The sequence below is a fragment of the Apis mellifera genome, linkage group LG4 (genome assembly GCF_003254395.2).
Source record: "Apis mellifera strain DH4 linkage group LG4, Amel_HAv3.1, whole genome shotgun sequence".
Lineage (NCBI taxonomy): Eukaryota > Metazoa > Arthropoda > Insecta > Hymenoptera > Apidae > Apis > Apis mellifera.
In genome coordinates this window covers 4,678,998-4,700,686 of record NC_037641.1, presented here as the reverse complement: position 1 = coordinate 4,700,686, position 21,689 = coordinate 4,678,998, and the positions used below count along the sequence as shown (strand labels likewise).

Sequence of the window (21,689 nt, the reverse complement as noted above, 5' to 3'; positions counted from 1 at the left end):
AATAATAAGCCTCGATCGATATTTTTACATATCGACTTTTTCTATTTGTTGTTTGCCTCTCGAAGAATTGTAAATTTTTATTCTTTCCTTTCTTTTTCCTAATAGTACGAAACTATTAATACACATCCATTTCACGAAAATTCCTTCGATACGTTTAAACCGAAAAAGTTGAAAAAGTCGTGCATCGATCATTACGAACGTGTTCAGATCCACGTATACGATGGAAAAAACACCACTCTCCTTCGACGATTGATACGTCGTTTCCGCGAACGAGTCGTTCTCTCCTTCTCAGTGATTAATAGACTTGGTGTGTATACGGTAATAAATTAACGATCGCGCGCCTTCCATGTGTTATTATTTAAAAGGCAAACGAGAAGGATAACGAGAACTACGTAATTAACGATATTATAATCCCAATATATAAACATAACATTGTACGCGCCACGCTCGCTCCGCTGTTATTATTATTACTTAGTCGATCGCGACGATTCACGGGGGACGCGTCGAAATCACGATTGTAGAAATTTATTTAAATTATTTGATTTGAGAAAATTATTCGATCGATTGAATTTTAAAATAGAGGCTTAGTTTTTTTTAACGAACCGCGTGATTCAGATTGGGGGAAGAAAGAAAAAAAAGAAAAAGAAGAGAAAGATCGCGTAATTAAATTTGTTATTACGCTTGTTATTTAATTAACATAGAATTGTTATAAAAGATAATTGCAATATTGTGTTTGGTAAATTTGATAACGCGTGTGCGAACGACGCAACGTTTTTTTTTTATATTTAATTTTTAAAGGATAGTTGGGAATATAGGAGAGAAATTTAATAATCTTGGGAATGGATGTGTGTAGAGAGAAAAAAAGAATTTATATATTTAATCGGCAATTATTTTACGCGTATTTTATATCGCAGAAGTTTTTTTTTTGTACAAAAACGCTTAAAATTTTTATAATAGGAGAGATTGTATAACCAGCGTTTAACGTTTACGAAAAAAAAAAAAGAAAGAAAAAGTGATTTACATGGAGTATTAATTGTATATACAAAGGGGATAAAAAGAAGAATTAATCGAGTTAATATTTTTCTTGCGAGTGCAAAAAGAAGAGGTTCTAATTTCTTTTTCTTTTTTACAGAGAAAGTAACAAGAAACTGTTAAACTGTTTATATTCGAAAATATGGTAAATTCCATTTGCGCGAACCTGTTCAAGATAAGCAAATTTATATGGCCAAGTTGTTTATGCAATAACGGTTTTAATTATCTCCACCGGTCCATGATTTTTCATTCAATCAATAAGAGTCCATTTGCACGTGAATAACGTAATAACGTTTCATATTTTACGAAGAATTTGGGGGAAAAAAAGGGGAAAGGCCTTGCGCACACGTGGTATATAATTATTTAATAAATGAAGAATTCATTTATTTTGCAACAGTGACACAGTTTAATAAATTAATAATACCTTGTTGAATTAAATACAGATCTGATCCTCCCAGATTTTTCTTCGAATTAATTAATTCTCGACAGTTTCGTAAATTGGGAATTTGCCTTAAATAGAATTTTGTGAAATTGAAAAAGAAATATGAAGGGAATTATTATGGCCAAGGATTTGAAAAAGTATTTAAAAAAAGTAGCGTAAGAAAATTTTCATCGCGCGATTTCCTTGTGCACACTTTTAATTGGCTTCGTATAATTTAAATTAAAAAAAAAAATTCCGAAAAATTTCTAAAGTGAGAGGTACGATTAGTCATAAAATTTTTCGTCTCTTGTTTTCAATTTAACAAGCCATTAAAATCAACGATCAAATTGTTGCTTTTAATGAAACTTTGAGCGTGTGTATGGAGCATAATCGATTGTATAGAGACCAATTTTTTTTTTTTAGTGTAATAAATCTTCAAAGCTTTTTTTTTAAATATAGCTTTGTATTAATAGATGGAGTAAAATTTCAAATTTTATTCGAAAATTTTCGAATTATTTAATCTTTTACATAGAAAGACTTTTCTCAAAACTTCATCCTAATATTCCATAATAATACACTCGCTCATTTTCCATTTCAAAGTTCTATTTTAAATTCGCTTTTAACCACAATTTCGCTCAAAAGTTTCTTTCTCGAAACTCTTAGGAAACCATGTTCCAAGAGAAGTGATTACCGAACAAAGGTGGCCCGCCTAACTTCTAATATTGAGAGCTTGACACATCGGGAAGTCAGTGGCTCGAAGCCAAGAGAGACAGAGAGAAAGAGAGACAGAGAGAGAGAGAGACCTCCTCGTTCGCTGGACGATGACTCCGAACGTTCGCCTAACGTTCCATCCACAATGATTCGATCCCCTCGATCTCGATCGAATCGTGGATCTGGAAAATCGGATCGAAGTAATCCGTGCCACGGTGTCGCGTGAACCGTGACGCGTTTTCCCGGATGATCGGCCCCGTGGACTTTGTCACAAAGCCCTGGCCAATGGCGAAACTCGTTTTTGCAAAGTGATCGTTCATCGAGACGCGATCGATGCTTGGTAAAAAAAAAAAAGGAAAAAACGACGAAAAGAGATTTTAAAAAGAAAGGCGTTGGTTTCGAACCTAACCGACTGGCTCCGGCCGAACAAAGTCAATTACAGGGAACAACATATTGGGTCGAGTCGTGCCGGATGTACTACTCTCTCTTTCTCCCCCTGTTGTTTCGTTTTGCTTTTATTAGGAAACGACGGTAGCCAGTTCTAATACGATTGAAGTAACTCGAATCTCAAGGGAGAAGGTAAAAAAAAAAATAAAATCTTCGAAATTGTAGAGGTTTCATTCTTGTTCGCGTTATACAATGATACGGTTTTTTTTATTTTTAACGAAACTTTGGGATGGTAATTTGGGATAATGTAAATCAAAATTCAAAATTTCAACGCGTGTTCATTTTTAACATTTGAGGAAAATTTTAAAATTGAAAAAAGAAATTAGATCTTATTTTTCGAAGTATTAATTTTCGAATATCTATGGAAGTATAATAATAGGAATTTAATTATGATCGTATTATAACAAGACGTTAACGTATCGCGTATTTCTCCTCAGTTTACCCTACTTACGTAGTTTTGCTATCGAGATATTTTTCGTATAGTTATCAGCGTGAATTATTCGACGAATTATACGCATTGGAATTTCTTCTAGCAAGCGAAAAAGACGTAAACGTTGGATACGAGGGCAACGATAATTAGCCGAGGAACGAGTGAAAAGATATTTTCACGAGAGACCAATTTGCTAGGAATCATGAAGTTATAAAAGGCGATTAAAGAGAATTGCGAAACAGCGATGGTGCAGAGGGCAGAGAGATATTACGGAAAAATTGGATTTGAGGATTCGTGGAAAAATGTCTTCCAAGTTAAAGCCGTGGATAATTAATTAGTCGACGATAATCCCGATTCTCGTTAGTGAAACAACACGGGCTGTGCTCCTCTCGTGTCAAGGCTGTGTCTCATTTTTCTCCATTTGATTTCGTCCTGGTATTCGTCGTGGAATGTTAATAATGTATTATAATTAGAATACTTTTAATCTTGAAGCTTGAAAAGATTAATAAGTCTTTTCAGTGGAACGAGATTTTTTCTCTTAATCGAATCAATTTGTTGTTGGCGTATAAACAAAATGGAAAATATAATATTAATCTCGAAGAAAATTAAAAAAAAAAGAGAGGTTTATCGAAAGCTTTTAAATTTTTGAAAAGGATTTTTTTTTTTAGTAACATTTTCGTCATAATTTGATTGTCAAAATATTCGGCCATCTTGAATATTTTTAAAAAATTGGATGTAGTAAAAAGTAGCAATATTTGTATATTTGTTATTTGGACGAGAGCCTAATTGTTCAAAGAGAAAATATTGTACACGACAAGAAATCATATATTTTATATCGAATTTTATAAAATTCAGTAAAAACAAAGAAGAAGAAATGCTTGGAGAAATAATTTTATTTCGTTTTATGATCTCGAAAAAAAAAAAAATAAAATTAATTTTCTGATTTACATAATAAAATTGTTAAATTACACAGATACGTAGTAATTTTCTTAGATCTTTTCAAGATTAGAGTAAGCTCATCTATTTTCCTTATTTTTTTTTCATTATATATTCATTATATTATATTTTCATTATATATTCAAAACATATTTTTGAATATAATCTTTTTTGTAAAGTAAAAAAAAAAAAAAAAATCCGAAATCCATCATTTTGACAGTTTTAATAATTCTAATATCGATAATGAGATTACGATGAAATAATTAAATTATTTCTCAATAGAGATTTTTATTTTTGAATAAAAAAAAAATTGATACAATAATGGAAGAACCCGTAGGCGATTAATTCTCGATACAAATAGCCGAATTCTCGCAAAAGAATTTGATGTTTATTAAAAAAACATGTTCGCAGCTGTCTCGATTCCCGGCTCAATTCTTCGTTATCAATATGCGAAAGAAAAGATAAAATTCAACGAGGCGTGTTTAATATCATGCCACGATTAAGCCGTAATTAGCACGCCTCTAGCTTCAACTGGATTAATAGTTCATCATCGATGATTACGTGGGTTAAAAAATCGTGAACCTCGGGCCCTCGATTGCCGACATCAGACTTTATTTCTCCACTTTATTTCTTTTTCTTTTTGTTATATATTCATAGCGGTTCGTGCAAGTCGAAGGTTATAGCATCGATCAATGTATCGTGATAAACTAGGATACTATAAATACTGATTCACGTTTAACGTTGATTCACTATTTAATTATAATTTTTAAAATTATCATTTTACCGAACGACGAACGATCAATGCATACGTTATTATTTCGCACGAAAGAATATTATTGGTTAGAAAAAAAAAAATAACGAAGAGAAGAATTTAATTCTTCGTTGAAAAAAAGTTTATGAAAAATTCACGATTGTTTAAAAAGAAATTGTCGTTGTAAAAGTTTGTCACGAAGCATTGGTTGCATTATGGGAGAATTAGTTTCCATCGCCTGGATAGCTCAGTCGGTAGAGCATCAGACTTTTAATCTGAGGGTCCAGGGTTCGAGTCCCTGTTCGGGCGAGTTATCTTTTTTTCCTTTACGTGCCCGTTTATTTCGAACGAAGCCGGAATAGTGTAGGTTATAACAGGCTAGAAGGGCATATTCTTTCATCGCCCGGATAGCTCAGTCGGTAGAGCATCAGACTTTTAATCTGAGGGTCCAGGGTTCGAGTCCCTGTTCGGGCGAGTTCTTTTTTTTTATTCGAATATTTATTTAACAATGCCTCAAATAAATCGTATAACGTTATACAATGATTTATTGAATTTTACAAAATGATTTAAACACGTTTTTCATTAATTTCTTTTGGAAATTTGTAACTACTGGTAACTAAGAATAAGACATTACGTAACACATTGTATTCCTAATAATGCGAATATTTTCGAGGCGATCCCGTTTCATATTTACTACCATAATAGGGAATACGTTTGCATACTGGTTTCCAATCGCACATCCACACTAGAAATATCACGGCAGCGGCGGTGTAATTCAGCACCGATATTTTCCTACACGTAGGGAGGGGAAAAAAAATATGAAGAATCGGGGTCATTGAAAACACGTTTGCTTTATTCTTAGTAAAAGTTGCAATTTACCATACTTTAGCCTGCTCCATAAAAACCGTCATATTCTTACGATATTTGGTAAAAATATTAAAATTATTGGCCATTATTCACAATTAACATTAACATTAGAATAACATCGAAATTAACATAGCAACGAATAGATGATCATGATTTTTCGTTTTTCATTTTTTTTTCACGGTTATATTCGCACAATTTCAAATATTTGTCGATCGATTTTAGAAGCTCGAGAAAAACTCGGAAACGTAACCAACTTTTTCGTGAATCGTTTCGTGGGATCGTGTCGAATCGTAGTTATCTAATCTGATTCAAAGGGAGACAGGTTTTTCATAGTAGTCGAATAATAAGGGAAACGCGATGCTTTTTCAACGTGCTACGCGTACGAATACAAAACGACGGCGCTTGAATAGGATTTGTATAAATGCAAATGAAACGCACACGTGCATCTATATATGTATATGTATATATATATAAGCTTTCAAGCGTTTTATCGTCGCATGAAATATTTCATTTTTCCCAGTTACATCGTGACCGATCGTATATATGCATATATACATGTATATATACACGTATACACATGTACGTAACTGCAGGGAACGGTCGAGGCAAAAATCGTCGTCATGTGTAGTTCTTATCTAGTTCCAAATGCGAACGAAGTCGAAAAACAAGAGGAATTGTGCAAGAATCGCGCCTCCCCCCCTCCCACCCTCGCCATATCTATAGTGGAAATATTGATTACACGGGTTATACATGTAAATCGACGAAAAATTTCATCAGAGTGTTTATTAAAATCTAGCCTTCTCATTTCCGATTGAAATTGCATGTTTATGCAGATATCGTGATAAATCGGTATACAATGAGATTTGCGTTGACGGCCAAACACTTTGCCTGCACGATGACGTTTATCATCACGTTAATAAAGACGTTTTCCTTTTTTCCTTTTTTTCTTTTTTTCCCCCCCGCTTTTACTTCGTCCTTATCGACGAAAAATACCGTTAAGTAGGGAATAATTAGTTTTAATTCAAAAATGTCTTATCTCCGCTGTCTTAAACTACAACTTCCCGTTAAGTCTTTTCTTTCGGAAATAACCCAAGACGTTTACACAATAACGTAATATATATAACGCACGTGTAACGTGCAAAATAACAAAAAAAAAAGGAAGAAAGAAAAAAAAAATAGGAACGTAAAGAAGAACGTTAAAAAAAGTAATTTACAATGGAAGAAGTATGGCTTCGGTAATTGGACGGTAAACTCGAAACTAACGCCACTATGAATAAATAATGGGTTGGAGAGACAAGTTTCGTAGAACGCATTTATTTGTTTTTCCATGAATTTAATGATCGTGCTGCATTCGTACGGACATTTTCAGTTTATTGTACCGTCAGCTGGTTATTTTTTCCCCCCGGCGACGTTCTTTAACGATGTCGTCGTCGTCGTATCCCCGCGAGTTCTTTTGTCTCTCCGCATAGAGAGAGAGACCTCTAACACACTGTGCACACGCGTAAACGTGTGTACGTATACACACGCGTGGTGCCGACAGTTGCTCCCACGTTTTTTCCCACCCTCCTCTCCCATTCCTCCTCCTCCTCCTCCCTCGAAAGAAAGCTCCCGTGTACGCACATGTCTCTCCTCGAGCAGATCTCCTCGGCCCTCGTAAATTTCGTTTCTGTGAACCCCGTTTCTTTTCACACAAACACCACGTGTACGCGTGTACGCGTGTATGCGTATACACCACGTGGCGTTACGTCAAACGGGACGTTTGTTTTTCATTTTATCTCGGCCCGGGCTATTTACGCTTTCTACCGTGATCACCCGGATTCCTGCTAGCAGCGAGCTCCTAGGAACCTCTCCTCTTCCAATTCCCAATCCTCTTCCTCGATTCTCTTTCCCGCTTGGCAATTTTTCTCGGGACAGAGTTTGGGGGATACCCACGTTTCCCAGAATATTAATAATTTTTTGAGCATCTCCCTTTCCGCTCGTACACGAAATCGTGTCCAACTATTCGAATCCTCTTGTAAATTGTTCTCAATTTTCGAAAGTGAGCCAAAAAATTTTGAGGACCTTGAAAATCGGATTATCGGCATCCCCGAAGTTTCTTGATTTTCTTCTTTCTCGTAACATTGGTGATAAAAGCACTTCGAGTGCAATTACCGAAATCGATTTGCACGAGAATTCTTCCATTCTCGAACGTGTCATTCCGCCTTTTTCCAATGAAAAATCGTTACCGGCTCGTGGTATTTTTCCGCATTTTTTTACGATACTTACAGACACCGCGTCGACAAGATTGTGTGAAGGGAGGGGAAGGGAGGATTATGATGCAATCCCGTTCAAAGATGGACAAGCGATCCGTGTCCTTGGCAAAGACCCGCGAAACGCTTCGGGGCATCGTCCTTGAAGCTTTTTACGAGAGATTATAGATCGATCATAGGCGGCAACTCCTCTCACTGTCTGTAATTATATTGTCCATTGTCCGTTGGCATTATCGATTACTCACCGCGCGGACTACTTCTCTATTCGTCCCACGAACGTGTGTGACGTGTGGCATCGCTTTTTTTCTTTTTTTTCTTTCCGGTATCGCCAACCGATGCAATTATTTCACGTCTCTTGCCGCGCTACATCAATATTAGCACATTTGTTCGGTGATCAAGGTTAAGATGTATATGCTTCTCTCTCTCTCTCTCTGTTTGTTGAATCACTCTTTCGAGTAGGTTTGCTCGCGATGAATGTAAAATGAGATGCCTCGTTTTGTTTTTTCTTCTTTTTTTTTTTTTTTGATTTAATGAGTTTTAGAATAGGTAAATATATAAATGGATTATATAGATTTAGAAAATTTCATTACGTGAAGAGTGATGATCCGTGAAGTTTTTTATCTTTTTTTCTAAATTAAATTATATATATAACAATGAGTTCCAAATTGTAGTTCAATCACTAATTAATCTTACCTTATCGTAACGCAGATTCCATTTGGAAAGAAGAAGGAGAAATTGTTCGAAAGATACAAATCGTGAAACGTGATACGAAATCGTATTACCGCATTAGAGAAGATCTATTCGATCTTGGAGGAAATAAATACGTACTCGAGGAAACGTGTGCCTTGGAGAGCGAACAATGAGAAATCAATTAGAAGCTTGGCATAATTTCCATATCGTGAAAAATCACGATGGTGATTTGATTTGGTGGGCGGGGAGATCAAGAACGTTACGAAAGGAACGAATGCAATTAAAAAACGGGCAATTATTGGAACAATTATTGGTCGAATACGCGCGTGATAAAAACGTGACGTGGCGGAAGATGATGGCGGCGATTCGAATGCAAAAATGATATCGGGGCGGGCGATCGGTATTCAACTGGCGACCTGTTTATTTGACCGAGGGGGCATTTAAATGCATCCGAGTATTTCCGAGAAGACACTCCCGACGATTGAATCTATTCAAGAGCTTGCAGAGCGTGCTTGCCCCGATCCTTTAAAGCGGTGGCTCGCAACCACACTGTTTTTCAACGTTTCTAGGTAAACGTGAGCTTGGTCACGTACGAATTTGCAATGATCCCAGATACTCCTTTGATTCTTCGACTTTTTCTCTCTTTCTGTCTCTCTCTCTCTCTTTTAGTATCCACGTTCCTTTCCACGTACACGTGGTAATTTTTTACACGGCTTTAACGAGGAAATATTATGATTAATATTTATATTTACCGACGTGCATTACCGACGTGTTGTTTTTCTTTAATTTAATGGAAAATTATAAACCGCCTTTTAAATCGTGATTATAAGAGAACGGTATTATTAAGTGTAGGATAAAATTATATTTTTGGGTTAGCGAAATTGTTGCGCAAGCATCCGTTATCGGGAATGAATTATAAGAAAATACTTCCAATCTCGTCAGAAATTTTTGATCCGATAATGATATGGGCTAATGTTGATAATGTATCGAGGAATCTTTTTTTTCTTTTTAGAGAGAGAGATAGAGGGAGAGAGAGGTCCAGAAATAAATATCTTTTATCATATCTAGATATATTCTCTCTAGAGTATAAATTTTTCTGCAATTTTTTTATTGGATAACAGAAATTAATTAATAATAGAAAAAATCTTATCACGAATATATATATATTCGTGATTTATAAATCGTGCGATCGTAGCATAATCTTCTATTGCACAATTATTTTTCCCATTCATTTATATTCAGATATAAATCGTACTTACATACCAAAATATCCAGTTTCAGTGATATTATTTTTCATCTCGATGAAAAACTTAAATTTATCTCTGAATAACAATAATTGGGGAGGAGTCTTAGGATGGAACGTTATTTACATTATTAATTACGCAATCATGTCGTGTTCGATGAAAATTTATACCGAGTAACCGTTCCTCTTCCTCTCTTCTCTCAGGCACGTTTCCCCCTTCAGGCCCACGGCGAAGGCCGTGCTCCGATTTACCGTTTCCGTTCGCTCGTAAAACGACTTCCGGCGACACCTGCGCTCCTGCGGCCCCCGAAGTTACGACCCGTGGCGGTTCGACGTCGCTTTGTAAATCGTTAACATTTCTCTCCCGTTCTCCTCTCTTATTGTGTCCAACCCTTGGTTGGAGCCGCGTCGAAAAAAAAAAAAGAAAAAGAAGGAGGAGGAGGAGGAAAAAAGAAATTTCGAAAACACGACGACGTTGAAGTAGGCGACGATTATCTGGGGACCTTGTGCAATTTTATCTGCGAATGTCTGAGCTATCTCCGAGCGAATAACATGAATCACGATAATGGGCTGGAAAAGCGACGGAAAGTTTGCGCCACGTGACTCCAATTAAGATAGAAGCTTGCTTCCTTGTGAATTAATTATATATTACGTCACGGATTATTTTCGCGCAGGCGATTATTATTCGACCGACGTTCCGATTCTGGCAATCGGATAATGTTTAGGTAAAGCGTGTGGGTAAGAGGGGGGGCTCTGTTCTGCTATAAATAACAACGGTGAAATTAAATTTTTGCAATACCATTGTGTTTTAGATATTTAAATAGGAGTTGGAGAAATGTCAAGGTTAGGAAAATGGGATTTTATTTCTTGCGAGGAATAAATTGAATTAATCAATGTTTCTTCCTTTGCCAAGAAAATCGATATTTACGTAATCGGATTTTATTATTATTTCCATTTATACGAAACATCGCATCCCACTAATTAATTATACGTATTTTTTATATTGCAGTTGAAACGAGAATTATTCGATTGAATAGGATATAAAACGTGTGGTGATCGAGGAAAAGGGGAGGGGAGAAGAAAAAAAAGAAATGTGCCACGCGTACACAGTACAGTGGTCGTGAAGCAACGTAAACAGGAAAGGAATTAGAACGAGGCGTATTATACAGTGGATCCATGGCAGACAATGAACGGTCTGTTCGAGTGCACCTTACCCCACCACCATGCTTGCTTTTCCCTTCGTGGCTGCCACTACTCTTTCCGTCCACGCTTCTCTCCATGGTCCGACCAAATTTAGAATCGAGCCGTATCGCGCGTCGTTCCATTCGACCTTACTCCGTTCTCTTACTTACTTTTCCCACGTTCTATTCGTATTCCTCTCTCTCCTCCACTATCCACTCCTCCAATTTCGTTTACGTTTGTACAACGTACGCGTCGGGAACGATGTTTTCTCATCGCGATCGATCTTCAACCGTGTCGACAAATTTTTTTTCCTCTCTTTCTTTTTCCCCAAAAAGAAGAGGGAAAGGAAGAAGACTTCTGCTTGGTAAAAAATCTCATCTCGTCCCATTTTTGACAGAGAATTCTTATCGAACTATCGCATCCTTCGAGGAACGAATGAGTTTTTTTTCCACAACGCTGTCGAAATTAAATTTCACGGATTTGCTCGACATAACTTGCCCGATAAGGGCAAGCTTATAAAGATAACGCTCTATCATCGAATTTTAACCGATGCCGGATACGCGACGGTGAAAATTTAATCCGTAAACACGGAAAGTGGAGAGAAAGAGAAAGACAGAGAGAAATGGGTGAGAGGAAGGGAAAAGAGAAAAGCAAACAGTATTTTTTACTTGGAGATCATCTCTCGCTTTTCCTCAAGCGAGCCGACGGGAAAACGGTTATCCCGTTTCCCCTCCCCTCGAAAGGGGCGTGCCTCCCCTCGATAGGGGAGCCTCACTCAGTGAACACGTGTTCCACGAAAGAAACTGCCGGTATATTGGTGCGTAGTTGGATGTCGGTGGTGGGCAAAGTAGTAAGGAGGGACCGACTCTCCTCTGGGGCAACAGCTAGCGACATGGTCGTAGTATGCACACACCACTGCACGCACGCACTATCGAAGTGTGCGAGTATGTGTACGTACGCCTCGTACGTGTTCGTGAACGTTCGTGAACGAGTCAAGTGGCGAGCCGGCAATCTCGGGAGGCTGGCATTGCTCGCGGGAATGGCGAGGTGAGCGGAGCAGACTGCTTGGTGCCAGCAGTCATACGGATCCCTCTCTCGCGCCTTTCTATCCCTCTCGTTCCTTCCTTCGTTTCCCTCCTCTCGACTCTCCCTCGCTTTTCGTCGAGCGTCCTCCTCCTCCTCTCTCTTCCCCGCGCCTCTCCCCCTGCGTGCATCGTTTTTTCCCTTGTCCACGCCGTTTCCTCCTTTTTTTTCGTTCCCTCCTCTAGAGGAGCTCTAGACCGGCCAAACTCGCGCTTTTACGTAATCTTATCTCTGGTGGCGTAATTGCGGCAATTGTTGCGCCACGCCGCGTCAAGGGCGACGATGCTCGACGCTTCGCAACGTTAGATACCGTGGGGGATGTAAATTTGACGCTTTCGGTTCACTCAGTTTGGTATTTTTGAAGAGAAACTTGCTTCATGTGTTTTTCTCGAATTCGATAACAGGATTCCATTTCGTTCTAATTAGTTTACGTGATCGTTATGTAGTCGTTTGTTGTTTTAGAAATTTTTAAAAGATGTATATTTTATGTATATTTTTTTGGGAAGCATCAATTTTATTTTGATTCGAATTATTTGAATTTTATTTGATCCATTTGTACTTGAGTGTAATTATAGTAACGGAAGGATTATTTTGTCAAGATAAGTTTCCAGGGTTAATGATTTTGTGTACGATCCGTGTGTATTAGGAGGAATTAATATCTCGGTAACACGAACGCGTTGCTGTACGAATTACGTAAATTTCCTGTGGAACTTTTCCACGGTGGAGCACGTTGTGCCACGTTGTTGCCCATCGCCGATTATATCCACGCGAACGTTTAATCGTGAAATACGGTGAATTGAAGCTGCGGTTGCTTCGACGCGAGTTCTTCTCTTCTCTTTTTCTTAACCGACCCAAGTTCGGCTAAGTTATGGGACAAATGTCGTCGGGACATCTGTGACCAATCTCGCTCTCGGAGAATCTATTTGTTTGATTTGTTCCTGGCGTGTTTGTTAGATTGTGACGGAAAACCGCTATAACCGCAGCCTAATTCACTGGCTAAAATAAGAAGATGAATCTTTCCTCGCCGGGTAGATTAGATCAGAAGTAAGTATAGAAAACACAGGCAGGCTTTTAAGGGGGGAACGTAGAGGATGACGTAGTAGTGGTAGTAGGAGCAGAGGCGGAACAGGTTTTGGGCCGTTGGTGAAGATTTAGGACTGATGATGACCTGACGCAATACTTTTATGTTGCTCAAATCATATTGATGCACGTTGATTCTTTGTAAAGTTGATTTATTTCTGCAGGAAATTGAAATTGAAAAAAAAAAGGAAGAAAATCGAATCTCAACAAATGGTAATAATATCGTATATTATTAAATTCCTATAGAGTAACTTGTTCTTTTCTTCTCGTTTCATTCCCAAAAATTTAAGTTTTACGTCAGTGCTCATCTCAGGGAATTTGATTGAGATTAGGTTATCGATAAAACCCTTTTTGTATTATCAATTAGGCGCATAATTCGTGATGCTATATCCTGATGTATTACTAATTCTCGGATGATGCGCGTAACTCTGCGTAACGTCATCTTTTGCTACGCTAGGGAAATCTTAGGGTAACCTTGTTCACACGAGAGAGATCTAGTGTTCCCTAGGGCCTGGTAACGGAACGAAAAGAGAGGAACGCGGGGCTAATATTGCAACGATGTGCATACGCACGCAAGAGATATCGGACCCGAGCTAAATGCATGTGCATATATCTGCAGTTGCATGTGCAACGTGTACACAATGCGACGCATAGCCGTGCATAACATGAATACGGGAGTAGCCGTACGGCATGACAGGACGGTCTTGATGCCGTGCTGATCGCACGATTAGTGCCAATATAAACGATCGGTTGCATCCTTTCCATCCGTCATTGTTGGTGATTTATGATCGTTCTACTTAACGCGAAGAAAAATTTCACATCGATCCCGCGTCATTTCCGGTTTGAAAACTTTCCTCCTTAGCGTTTACGTCTGCCTCCAGGAACCTTATATCTTAGTGATTTTTCACTAATATATCGAACTGTGCAAATCTCAACTCTCGTTGAAAGCATATAATAGTAATTTAATTTTTTATTCGTAATTTTTTTCACTCTTCTCTTTCCTCCTGCCTTTTAGATTTTTCAATTCAATCATCCCCTTGAAAAGTCATATTATATTTGCGTGTTCATTTTATTTTTAATTCTATGTTTTGTATCCATGTAGATGCATTACTACTACTCGTGCAGTTAGTGAGATTTCGTGGGATGATTTTATTTTATGGACCGTAGAAGATCGTTAAAAATGGTGATTGAACGTTTCGTTAATTGACTTATCATTGTCGTTGGTCCCCTTCCCTCCTTAAATTTGATTCTCGAAAATAACCTCAAGGAAAAATGAACGTAATTTATATTTTGTTTAAAATATCAATGCTTCCATTCTCGTATCACGTTGACGCAAATACTGCACGTCGTCGGTCAAGGTGATGCACTATTTTTAGGATTCGTTCGTATTTAAGTAAGATTCGTTCCTTTTTTTTTTAAATTTACGAAATTAGTAATTTTTCCACGTCTCTTGTCAATCCTCTTCGTGTTTGTACGTACGTATTTTTTTTTTATTTGTTGTTCTTCTCTCGATGAAAAGCTTCAGAAAAATTCAAATCTTTTGTATTCAATAGGGTTATACAGTTCGGTGATGTATTATCATATGGAAATACCTTTATGATTTGAGAGAATGCGTTTTTCGTTCGTCTACCTGGATGGGATGTTTTTACGAACGACGAGCAGCGTGTCGTCGTTACAGGTGTGTCTGCGTTTCACGAGCAGAGCACAATGGTTGCCTCATTGTTCCTTTGGATCCCTTTGTTTTGTTTTGCTTTGTTTCTTTCTTTCTCTCTCTCTCTCTCTTTTTCTCTCTCGATTTTCAGGCTTATTTTCCACATCTATTTTTTTCTTTTTTTCGATACACTTCCTCACGAGATACTTTTCTTTTTTTTTAAAAAAAAGAAAACCATTATTGGGTTGCACGAAAATTCAAGCAGTTTGGAATTCAACATTATCGCAATTTCATGCGTTTTATTATTTTCACAATCGAACTTTCGATCGTTAATCTAATCTTATCGAAAACGAAATAAATATACGTTTTGACGTAAATATTGACAAATCAATAATCTCGATCTCGTATAAATTATCTTATTTTCTTTTTCTTCTTGGTACAGACTTTCATAGTTTCATAAATTATCGAATTGAAAATTTGCCACTGGCACGGGTATAAATACGAGTATAAATATATGTATATTTAACGTGTATTATATAACTCCAAATTGTGGATGTTAAAACCTGAGGTTTATACACCCACATCCATGCATAATGAATTTATTCGATCGACTCAATGTCGTGCAATACCCCCGTCCTGATTTTACGCGGAACACGTCACATTTATAAAAAAAGTTGTTATACATAACATTTACGTAAAATCCATGTCGCGTCTGTCTGAGTAACGGTCGACAAGATGCATGAAAGCTTGGCAAACAACAGATGGTAGTCACCAAGTGTTTTCGGCACATTCTTGGTCGAATTCCTGTACGATGGTGTATAAATACAATCGGTATGCCTTTTTAAAAGTGACAAGGAACATCGTTCCTTGCCCGAATTTAGCCCCCCCTTTAATTTTTTGCGCCAAATATTTTATCGTCAATTCGAAATAACGAATTGTATTCGAAATTTAGCTATCCATGATTCCTCTAAATGAAGAGAGAGAGAGAGAGAGAGAGAGAAGAAATGTGTTTCGCAACTTATTTTCGTTTTATCGATCGCGAGAACAATGTTGATCAGATGTTCGATCACACCTTATTTTCCTCGCACCTTGTTTTCGCAAATCCGGAAATGATGATTTATTATTTTCTTCCCTCTCTCTTCCTCGAATAAAATACTCGAGGCTCGTATCGAGAATTTTCATCTTCTCCTTCATGTGTTTACGACAGCGAGCGTTTTAAACGGGGGAGGAGAATAGAAACAGAGATCGTAATATCGACGAGTCAACAGAGAATCCATTTTCTTGCGGTTTTTTAACTTTTTCATTCGTAAGGAATTAATCAATTGATTAATTAAACGATAGAGAGGGGAGGAGAAATATGTTTCCACTTTTCAGTAGGAAAGTTTTGCTGTGCTCGAACGTGTTATTATTCCGATATACTGTTCTTTTCTATCGCGTTTCCTTTAAATAATTTATTATCCCCAGACTTCGAGCTCCCTCTCTTTCTCCTATTTTATTTTCCTTCTTTACTCTTTCCAATTATCGAATTCCACGGACAAATATCGCCTCGATTCAAGCCATACTTATTAATCTACGAATTTTGAACGAAAATCAAAAACTTGTTGTTCGATCGACAAGTTGGAGAAGGTAGATGAAGATTTTTCCTGGAAAATAAGTATACAAGAATTTTTTCCAATACGCTGTTCGACGAATCTTCGACATACTTCTAATTATTTTGTTTATTGTTTTAGATGCAGTTTTTCAATCGAGAGATCGTGCACGCACGCGGTTCTTTTTTTTGCATTTAATTAACCGTCACAATGGAAAAGGCTGACCCTCGAACGGGCATAATATCGTCGGTGTTACGCTACGTGGCTTAATTGTACGCGGCCGCTTAAAAATAATCGAATTATATGAACAGAGAGAAGGCGGGAGCGTAACGAGGGCAATAATATTTGCATTAATCGGGCCGGTTCGCCTCGCCTGCCCAAACACACGCTCGGCTAAACGTCCCGTGAAAGCGTAAACGATGTTGTTCCATCGGAGAAATCAAATCGAGACATTCCTCTCCCGTGTTTGCTGCCGTTTATCGCTCTTTCGCTGTTTACCTTCTTTAAGAATCCAGAAGCTCGACTCGTGAAATTTGTCCATAGAATTTTTTTTCTCCTCGCTCGTTATTTCTCACAAATTGGATATGGATACGTTGATCCCTAAAGTTAGGAAGAACGTGATTTGGTAACGAGATTCCAGAGAAATGTTGCGCTTTATTAAAAGGGAATGTGAGTATAGTTTAATCGAGTATAATTCTTGTATAATTTTATTCGATATGGTTTGTTACAATTTCACGATTGTGATTAGGTATGGAGGATGTGATTAAATATAAAATTCATAGAAATTGTATATAATGATTTTTGTCAAGGAAAGTTTGAATCGAACGATTTCAATGTATAAGAATTTTGTTACTCGATTAGATGTGTAATTGTAAGATGGAAGACAAGAGGATTAGAGAACGGGTATTTTACTATTCTTCTGATAAGAAAAAAAAGGAAAGAAAGGTAAAATTAAAATGTTTTCGTTACGAATCTTTCAATTGTAATGAAACTTTAATTGTTTACAGCGTATTTTGAAATATGGAATATGTCATTCCGTATGAAAAGCTTTAATAAGGTTACGATCTACATAATTTATACTGCAAAACAAGTATGACAAATGCATGCAAAATTTTCTGTGTCACATGCCTATATGCGAATAAAATATGTAAATCCGTAATTGTCGACGGTCAATTGTTATCGCGCGTTGATTTTCCATCCAAGAAAATTCCGAAATTGGATTCTTCGTTCAGGATCATTCAGTTGTCCACCATTCGAACGAAATTATCAAAGTGTCCATTCCACTTTTCACCTCGAGCTTGAAACCATCTTAATCCCATCTCTCGTTTCGATTCTTTTCTATTCTTCTTTCTAAAAATCGTTTAATTATTCGCATAATGTCGCAATTTGCAAGTAAGATGTCTCGACAATGTACGTGTCTTATAACAAAAACAAGAGAATTTATAGAGTCGTAACTAGAATTGTTCTCTCTTTTTAAAAATTTATTCTTTCTCTCTCTCTATCTTAAATTCCATAAAGTTCCATCCATTTAATTGGTATTCAATTATCGCCAATAACATGTTAAAAGTTTTATACAATTTCTGATTTCTAGTATTAGCTTGGAATTGTCGATGAACTTTAAACTTTTGATAGTGAAAGGTAATAAATTTTTAAATTTTTAAATAAAGGTAATCTTAATACCTTTTTAGTACTATTTAAATATTATTAGATTTGGATAAAGTTGGAAGATTTTATTTATTTTTCGAAACCATCTCCTAATTCTATTCATTCCTATCATAAAGAATGATGCTCCAATGATTCAAGTTTTCAGTTTTGTGGTACAGGATGTATAATGTACAGGGTATGGGAGTATACACGATCCATTGTCGTTTTAAAATTTCTCTCCACGGTTTGGTGGCCTGGCTACCTGTATTCTTGGGTACGAAACGAGGGTGCAGGGGGCGTTTCTCGTAAGGGTCTCTCCTTGGAAGGAATCATCCATCGTGTTCCAGGTAAAAAAAAAAGGTTCGTGGAATTTTCCAAGACGGTTGCCAAGGGTAGAAATTAACCTGGACATGGGGGAGGAGGGTTGGGGAGGCGAACAGGTTTTCCCTGTGCCGCGTTCCTAACGTGTAATAGCCGAGAGAAAAATACAAAAACGATCTTTCTGAATCGTTTCACGCCGTTTTTTCGTTTCTTTTCTTTCTTTCCTTCTTTCTTTCCTCCTATTTTTCCTCGGTAACGTATCCTAGCCTATTGACCGTATTATATCGCAAACAGTGTCTCGTTGCCTCTTATCTTCTATTTCAAAGAAGAGTTATTGTAGAGTTGTATATTTGAAGAAAAAAAAAAAAAGAAATCGTTTAATTCTATAAATAGATCGTTTGGAAAATTTTTGGTCTTTTTATTATGGAAATATGGGATTGTTTTATATTTTAATTGTTAATTATTGTAAAACAATCTCGTTCGTTGCATCTAAAATTTCATTAAAATCAACGAAGACTATATAATATTCGAGATTTATTTTCACGAAGAAAAATTTATTAAAAGAATGGATCTTTCTTTCCTTTCCTCTAATTTTAATCATCCATTTTCCTCCACGCTTTGCCGACTCACTTTTGTTCCCGTTCTCTGAAAACGATGGATTTTTAACGACAATGATTCGTCGTTCTTCGACGTTCATTCGACGTCCACGACGATTTCAATTTGCACAAATTTTCATAAAACAGCGAACGAACGTTACGACGTTCTTAAATCAATATATCTTGGAAAGATCGACAAACGAGATCTGAGAGTCGACTGGTCGAGAGGACCACCACCCTCTTCTCCCTTTCATTTCTTTTTCTCTTTCAACTCTTTCTCGAAACAACGATCGTTCGTTTATAAAAGGAGCCTTAACTGAGAAATTTGCGTCACGAAGCAAGCAAAGTCACAGTTTCTGATTTCATCCTGTGATTTCGTCACTCGAAGGGATGATGTGCTAATATCGCGCAACAATTGTGAATAATGCCTGGCATATCTACTCTGGCAATTATCGGTACATTTTTAGAATTGTTTCGAAAAAATTGATGATATCTTTCGTTACGTAGAGAGATTATTATTACCCTTTTATGTGTTTTATTTTTCGTCTCTGTTTTATATATTTCAAAAACGTGATGATGATTCATAGGAAAAGTTGTGCAATCCGTTGCTTAAAGTCACTCGAGTCGACGAGTGTAATAAAACGATCACGACACATGCGTACGTCTTTGGTGCCCAAGACCAGAAATTTCAGCTGTGGGCGATAAAAAAGATGAAAGTAACACGAAAACTTACTTAAAAAAAAAAAAAAAAAAAAAAGAAGTTTGGACCTCTAATTTTCCAAGAGACGCTGACCTTCTTGGTTAACCTAGTATTTCGAAATATCACGAAAAAAAGAAACAGAAGAAACTTTCATTCGCATACAAGTATTCTTAAAAGGCACACATTCGAAGAGGATGAAGAGCATTCTATTTTCAATATAATCAAGAGAATAAAAAATAAACTTTAAGATCGAACCAAAAACAGTAACCAAATTTGGTGGATCCTAGCACGAAGAAAATATCGAGATCGATTTTAAGAAGCTTTCTAAAAAATGGAGAGAAAAAATACACAACAGTGCCCTGATTGCAGAGATTCGATGCGCAGGTAATCACGGCCGGTTAGGTGGATCGAGAAAACCGAAACTACTTGTTCTTTCGTCGTGGGGAACCGGCACGTGGATACAATTGCTTTATTTTATTGCATTCTCGGCTCGGGTAAGGCTACTGCATGCAAGACCGGTTTTGCAAAGTGACTTTAACGCCTCGCTCATAATCTCGGATCTGACTCGAGGAGCGCCCCCCTCTTTGTTCCACGTGAGCGGGGCAAACGGTGGCGACTGTGTTACATATGTATGAGGGAATTTAGTTACCAATTTAATTAGCAAATATAGGTTCCTCCCCCCCCGTCTCGCGCCTCGATCGATCGAGTTCAGCGGTTTCTCGTTGTTTACCAAGAGGGAAGGGGGGTGACCGTGTTCCTCGACTTGGAATTCGGTCGATGAGAGGGTTAGAAGCGGATTAAATTCGAAAATTTTTTTCCTCCCATTCTTTATCGATGAATTCAAAGAGAGATAAGAAGATATTTCGTTTTTCTTTCTCAGTTTCAATCAAATAATTGTATATTTCGATTGGTGATAATTGTTATAAGAAAAGTTTGAGAAGATTCTTCTTCAGAAATAATTCTATCTAGTTATATATATGTTGATATGAGAAGGAAAGTTAAATTGTGAGAGAAGAGGAATTATGAAGATAATTTATTCGAAAGAAAAATCGTATGATTTATACAATTTTTTGAAAAAGAGCATTTTTCATCCATCAATTAAAATCAATTTCGTGTTATTAAATGGAAATATTATTTACAATTATATGACAAATACATTTCCCTTCGGTCATTATCGTTATTCGTAGAGGATTAATGGAAGATTTTACAGTCAAGATTTATCTGGTGTATCTACGAGATGAGTTACTAAACCAAGAGCAAAGCTCTGGATCCGTGAAACGTCCCTCCCTGGAGCAAAGGCGATGAGCCTTTAAAGGAAAAGGGATTTCGTGAGGATTCTCGAGAACCTGTGACCAGCAGCAGCGACTATGGTATTTCTAGAAAGGGACGAATGGATGGGGCAAACCGTGAACGAACAAAGAGGAACGCATGGACCGTGCACACTATATATACATATATATATAGCTTTACACCATAGGGAGTGATTTGAATGCGCTTGAGAGAATCAATACTTTACCTAGTCCTGAAAGCACGAATTCTCGAAACCCCTTGTTCCCCAGAAATCGCCTCTGAACTGTGGTTGGGATCGTGTTTGTAGCGGCATTACACGTGGAGAGATAATTTGGTTATTTTTGTTACCAGTATTTATCTGCTTCATAAATATGCAGATGTGTATTCAATTATAATATTTATCTGAAAAGTGTTAAGAAATCACTAGTGTATTTCAATGAATTTTATATATTTATTTCGCGTGCGTGGGCTAGTGGAGGATATATTTTTATCAATAATGGATTTAGTATCTTTGTAATAATATGAATAATTAAGTTTTTTTTTTTCTTTTTTTTCTTTATTATAATATATCTACCTTTTATCTGTCCGAATGATGGATGATAACGTTAAATATTGGGAATTTTGAAAGTAACGTTAATCAATTTTAGCTAAAAATTACTCGTACTGTCTCTCAAATTCTATAATTTATAGATACGATATAAAGTAGTATTAATTAACTTACAGTTGATAGAATTCTCGAATTTATCTGTTTCTTGATACTTAAGAATTCTTAATTG

General features: G+C 36.9%; 1 protein-coding gene, 1 long non-coding RNA gene and 2 other non-coding genes across 8 annotated transcripts in view; all 4 read left to right on the top strand.

Moving 5' to 3' along the window:
* Nucleotides 1-21,689, top strand: part of LOC411048 (sestrin homolog) — a 151,836-nt gene that overhangs the window by 81,235 nt on the left and 48,912 nt on the right. The gene's annotated exons all lie outside the window — the stretch shown is intronic.
* Nucleotides 666-3,651, top strand: LOC102655966. 2 transcript variants are annotated; one of them, XR_003304581.1, is made up of 3 exons: nucleotides 666-1,731; nucleotides 2,117-2,743; nucleotides 3,145-3,651. It is a non-coding gene; the product is annotated as an uncharacterized LOC102655966 (long non-coding RNA). The 2 variants fall into 2 exon arrangements; XR_408757.3 differs by having other exon boundaries at nucleotides 666-2,743.
* On the top strand, nucleotides 4,965-5,037 carry TRNAK-UUU. Its single transcript has one exon. It is a non-coding gene; the product is annotated as a tRNA-Lys (tRNA).
* On the top strand, nucleotides 5,130-5,202 carry TRNAK-UUU. The gene has a single exon. It is a non-coding gene; the product is annotated as a tRNA-Lys (tRNA).